Below are 6,552 nucleotides of genomic sequence, written 5' to 3'. Positions count from 1 at the left end.
TCTGCTGACTCAGCTGCCAGCTTCACATGTCAGCCTTAGCTCTGTCCTCCCTGCCCACTTCCCTCCAGCCCTCTCTTGGAGGAGCAGACATCAAGACTCCAATGCACTCCTTGTGCGCAGAGAAAAAACGTTCCCCTTCGTGTACTGTTCACGGGAAGGCCAAACTCAGACAATATCACCAGGATCCCACATTTACTCAGTTACCCTTTCTAAAATTAAAGATCCAGCTATAATTTCTGGAGTCACCGCTCCAGCTGCCTTCTTTCCCAATATGCCATCATCAAAAGACTCATAAATGATTACTTTACAGCGACTCTCAGATTTAACCCTTCAGTGGAAGGGCCTCCACCCTGCCCTTGACCCCTTCAATCCTTGACTGGTTTGCTGGCTGCCTGAACTCTGGGTACTTCCTCTTTAACTTCTGTACTGAGCAGGGGAATAGCCTCCCTTAAACACCACACTTACCATGCTGCGCCCAACTCATAATTTAGAAGACCTCATTGTCTCCCACATCAAATCCAGACACTCCTTCAGGGCCTCTATAATTTGACTCCACCCTCGCTTCCCAACTCCACTTCCTGCTGCTGCTCAGGAAGAATCCCTCAAGCTCATTGGTCCCTTCCTAGTCCTCTACAAGTCACTTGGGCTTTCTGACTATTTATGTCCTCATTGGAATATTTTATCTGTCCTCTGGCATTTCCCATCTTCTGAGGAGCAGTTCAAATCCCATTATTATTTTTTAATAGTGTGAAAACACTTAGTCTCTTAATTCTACTCCTGACCTTAACTGTCCTGGACAATTAGCATATCATTTGCATAATACAGTAGTTTATGATATAGCAGTTTCCTCTTCTAGTTGACAAACTATGGCTCTCAAGACACATTCCAACCTTTAACTATTTTGTGGAAACCAGTCACATCCAGTCACCTTTCTTTTCTTATATGTTTTATAATGGTGCAATAGATGGGACCCAACATCTTGCAAATGCTAGCCTAATACTTTACAATCCAATTATACTCAATCCTTTTTTTAAAAGATTTCTTTTTTCTCTATGTGTACTGTGTTTGTCTGCATGTATGAGTGGGTACTTACTTGTGCCTGGTACCCACACAAACTAGAAGGTGTCAGATCCCCTGAGACTCAGTCATAAACAGCTAAGAACTCCCATGTAGGTACTGGGAATCAAACCTGAGTCCTCTACAAGAACAGTGCATCCTCTTAATCTATAGTCATATCTCCTTTCCCCAATCCTTGTCTGCATGGTGTTATGTGGTATAGTCCACGTGGTGGTAGTGGTGGTGGTAGAGGTGGTGGTGGTGGTGGTGGTATACTTCTGCAGAATGGCTCAGGGTACAGGCACTTTTACCAAAGCCTGGTGACCTAAGTTCAATCCCTGGACCCCATGATGGAAGGAAGGAATCAACTTCTAAAAGTTGTTCTCTGACTTTCACACAGGTGTCATGGCATGCATGCTCCTGTGCACATACTCACGTGCATACTCACATGCAGAAACACAATAGCAATAATAATAATAATAATAATAATAATAATAATAATAATAAAATAATAAATTTTTTAAAACATAGGGCAGACAAGATGGCTCAGTGGTAAAGGTGCTTGCTGTCAATCTTGAAAACCTGAGTTTGATCCCTGAAACCTACATGTGGAGGACAGAACCAGCTTCCACATGTTGTCCTTTAACATATGCACTCACACATGGCAAGTGCTTGAGTACATATACACAGTAAGTAAATAAACACACACATACAGACCTATATTATTATTACTATTATTATTATCATCATCATCATCATCATCATCATCATCATCATCATCATCATCATCACATGGACTGTTGGCTCCCTTTGTTCTGCCCGAACACTCCAATGAACTACCAGCATTCCTCTGCCTGAGCTCTGAGAATCGAAAGCGAACTGATGACAGTCCCAGGCTGAAGCCGGCCACCTGTGGTGCAAGACAATAGCCCACTGCAGCTCCTCCTGAAATCAAAGACGGACTTACAGCTAACTTCTAAGCCTACTGTTTGAAGTCCTTGCACCATAAACAGACTGCCTGCCTAAACAGACCACCTGAGATGTATTGCTGTTGAGAAACAGCATCCTTTTGTCTGCTACTGTGTTTATGTTATGCATTGTGCTAAGTTTGAATGTTGTGGTTTCATTTTTGCCGTCTGCTATAAAAACTCATTTCACCCCAAGTAAAGCACGCTTTGATACATTTTCTTGGCATCCATCTCTTTGTTTCTCCACCCGTTTATCCCACAGGTCCGGTCCAATCTCCAGTTCGAAGCAACCCATGACCATGTAGATCTGCTGGTAGGACACTACGTAATGGCGCCCAAGACGTGCGGCTGGGACGCGGGAGAAATGGATTGAGGGACCACACTGTCGGACACAGAGCTCTGTATAAAAAGGAAGAAAAAGGAACAGAAGGAAACGGATGTGGCGATTTCCACACAGTAAGAGATTCGGCTAGCACTGGCCAGGAATCAGTGTGAGGAGGCTACGGGGATCTAGGTAGAAAAAGTATTGGCCCGATACTTTAGTGACCTAGGGATTTATCGACAGTGAGGAACTATGGGTGCATATGTCTCAAAGGTGGCTACCCAGAACGTGGATAAGCTACTCAGAACAAAGGGAGTTAGGGTGAAAATGTATGCATTAGCAGAGTTATCTGAGCTGATTCAAGCTCACTGCCCTTGGTTAGAGGGTTTAAGCAGGATAAATAAAAAATTCCGGGAAAAGATAGGAAAGGTGCTTGTAAATAATAAGGCAGATGGATTTCCCCTCTGCCTTTGGGGGATGATTGTGGACATTATGAATGAAAATGAGAAAAATAAGCGGAAGGAAAATTGTTCAGACAGCCAAATAAGCCTTATGAGTACAGAAATGACAGGTTCTGACTCCTCTATGGACAGCGAAGAGGACCAAAGCTCCTCTGACTCATACAGTACAGTAGCCGAAGAGACCCAAACTTCCGCAAAAGGCAAACTCGCTGCATCTCGTACTAGAAGATAGCGTACTTACACTAAATCTGTGCCCTCCCAGACAGGGGAGAGATCTTGAATCGGGTCTCATCCAAGTAGAGCAGAACTCGAGATCAAGATACGAGAATTAATTGATGAACTTAGGGGAATTTAATTGCAGGCAGACAGAAAGGAAGACAGTTATCTGAGGGTGGAACATTTGCCCTTAGAGGGAGTGTTCTGCAGAGCCCAAGAGTGTGGGCAAGACAGTTCAGGGTTGCTGACTTGTCCAGTCATGAAATGCAAAGGTCAGGAAGTGCAGAGAGGCAGCAAGCACTGGACAGAGACTGTGTGATCAGTGTAAGAAAGGAAAACATTGGGCCAGAAAAGGAAGATTTAAGGGCTATACTTGTTCAAAAAATGAGTCCAGGGGCCAGTCCCGGGCCCTGTTCTTCAACCAAAAGGCAGTGCATGGGGCCCAGAGACTGCCAAGTAAGGAAGATCTATACCTGAGCTCCTCAGAGTAACACCAGGACGTACAGGAGTGGAGTTATTCTCCACCTGGCAAAAAGGATTGACCCCAGAAATGGGAATTAAGATTCTGTCTACTGGAGTTTATGGGCCACTGCCTCCAAAGGCTTGGGGTTTTGTGATTGGCAAAGGTAGTGTTACTGTAGATGGTTTACATATTTTCCTAGGTGTTATTGATGGCAATTATCAAGGAGAAATAAAGGTTATGGCTTCTTCACCATGTGGTGTTATTATAGTACCTGCTTATGAAAAAATTGCTCAGCTTATCTTAGCTCCTATGTATCCTATGTCCCCTAAGGCTGTTACTAATGAGGCAGGACAGAGTTGTTCTGGTGCTCCTGAAGTATATTGGATACAGTCTATTATAAATAAGAGGCCCAATCTTAAACTAACTATTGAAGGAAAGTGTTTTGAGGGGTTAACTGACACAGGGGCGGATGTGAGCATCATCAGATCTCAGAGCTGGCCCCTGACTTGGCCTCTGACTGAGTCCATTACTCACCTCCAAGGGATTGGGTATGCCAACAACCCAAAACGAAGCTCTTAGCTGCTAACCTGGAGGGATGAGGAAGGTAACTCAGGACAAATTCAACCATATGTATTGCCTAACCTCCCTGTCACTCTGTGGGGGAGAGATCTGTTATCACAGATGAGGCTGGTATTATGTAGCCCTAATGAGCTAGCTAATAGGCAGAAGTCCAAACAGGACATTAGAACATACAGAGGCCATAAGCCTTATAATGATGATAAAGGTTTGACACATTTTCCGTAGTGGCCACTGTCTTTCCTGTGCCCCATGCAGATAAAATCAAGTGGATAAATAATACTCCTGTGTGGGTTGATCAGTGGTCTTTGTCTCAAGAGAAAATAGAAGCAGCTTCATTGCTAGTGTAGGAGCAATTAGAAGCAGGGCACCTGAGGGAATCAAATTCCCCATGGAACATGCCTATATTTGTGATTAAGAAAAAAATCAGGTAAATGGAGACTGTTACAAGATTTAAGAAAGGTTAATGAAACTATGGTTATAATGGGAGTATTACAGACTGGAATGCCATCTCCTGTGACAATTCCAAAAGGATTTTACAAAATAGTTATGGATTTAAAAGATTGCTTTTTTTATAATTCCTTTGCATCCTGAAGATTGTGAGAGATTTGCTTTCAGTGTTCCATCTGTAAATTTTAAGGAACCTATGAAAAGGTATCAGTGGACCATTCTTCCCCCAGTCATGGCTAACAGTCCTATGTTATGCCAGAAATTTGTGGCACAGGTAATTGAACCTATAAGAAAGAAATGACCATTGATATACATTGCCCATTACACAGATGATGTCTTGATAACAGGGAAATTTCCTCAAGATGCATTTTTATGTTACAAAGATTTACAAGTTGCCTTTAATGAGAGGGGGTTACAAATAGCCCCAGAAAAGGTGCAGACTCAAGATCCATATAATTATTTAGGTTTTACACTTATGGATCAAGCTGTTATTCCTCAAAAAATTGTTATACGTAGAGACAAATTTAAAACTTTATTTGATATTCTCAGAGGTAACTCTGAAACAAATTCTCCTAGATCTTTAACTAAAGAAGGAATATCTGCTTTACAGCAGGTAGAAAAGGCTATTGAGAACCAATTTATTACTTACATAGATTATTCTTTACCTTTGCATTTATTAATTTTCAGTACTAGTCATGCCCCTATGGCGTTGTTATGGCAAAAGGCACCTATTATGTGGATCCATTCTAGGGTGTCACCTAAACATAATATCTTGCCATATTATGAAGCTGTTGCCCAGATAATTAGGCTTGGTAGGAAGCAAGCACTGACTTATTTTGGCAAGGAGCCAGATGTTATCATTCAGCCTTTTACTTTGGAGCAAGACTCCTGGCTAAAGTAGCATAGCACAGAATGGTTGCTTGCTCAAATTAATTTCAGGGAACTATAGATAATCATTATCCCCAGGACAAATTAATAAAGTTTTTAAATGTGCACGAAGTGATTTTTCCAAAGGTAACGGCTTGAAAGCCACTAGACAATGCCCTTGTGGTATTTACTGATGGCACATCCAAAGAAAAAGCTGGATATCTCATTAATAATCGACAGGTGGTTATAAAACCCCTGGTCTCTCAGCTCAATTAGCTGAACTAACCACAGTTTTAAAAGTCTTTGAAGCTGTGTCTGATTCATTTAACCTATATACTGACAGCTTTTACATTTATAATTCTATACCACTGCTAGAAACTTGTGGCATGTTTAAGTTGGACACCCCAGCAGGAGTTCTATTTGCTCAGTTACAAAATATCATTCTTGCACGCAAAAACCAATTTTATATTGGTCATATTCGGGCTCATTCTGGCCTGCCAGGGCCATTAGCCAGAGGTAATGACCTCATTGACAGAGCTCTGATAGGAGAAATTTTAGTTTCAGATCCTGTAGCCTTAGCTAAACGGGATCATGATAATTTCCATCTATCTAGCCAGACTCTGAGGCTCAAACATAAAATTTCCAGAGAACAAGCAAAAATGATTGTTAAACAGTGCCCTAAGTGTGTTATTTTATCCCCAGTCCCGCATTTGGGGGTAAACCCAAGGGGACTTATGCCTAATAGAATCTGGCAAATGGATATAACACATTATGCAGAATTCGGAAAGCTTAAATATATACATGTCTGCATTGATACGTGTTCAGGATTTATATTTGCTTCCCTGCAAACAGGAGAAGCCTCTAGAAATGTTATTGATTATTGTCTACAAGCATTCAGTGTTATGGGTTTGCCCAAAACAATCAAAACGGAAAATGGACCTTCTTACACTGGTAAAAATTTTATTTCTTTTTGCAAAGATTTTGGCATTTTTCATAAAACCGGCATCCCATATAAACCTATGGGACAGGGTATTGTCAAGCGAGCTCATCGCACAATTAAAAGCTGGCTTTCCAAAGCCAGGGGAGGGAACCTTTTCCCCCAGAGGTCTCCAAAGGCACATCTCACCTTTGTACTTTTCATTTTGAATTTTCTGCAGACCGACATAAAGGGCC

Source organism: Mastomys coucha, unplaced genomic scaffold (assembly GCF_008632895.1).
Source record: "Mastomys coucha isolate ucsf_1 unplaced genomic scaffold, UCSF_Mcou_1 pScaffold1, whole genome shotgun sequence".
In the NCBI taxonomy this organism is placed as follows: Eukaryota; Metazoa; Chordata; class Mammalia; order Rodentia; family Muridae; genus Mastomys; species Mastomys coucha.
The sequence above is the reverse complement of the archived record's forward strand: the minus strand, read 5'-3'. Positions refer to the sequence as shown.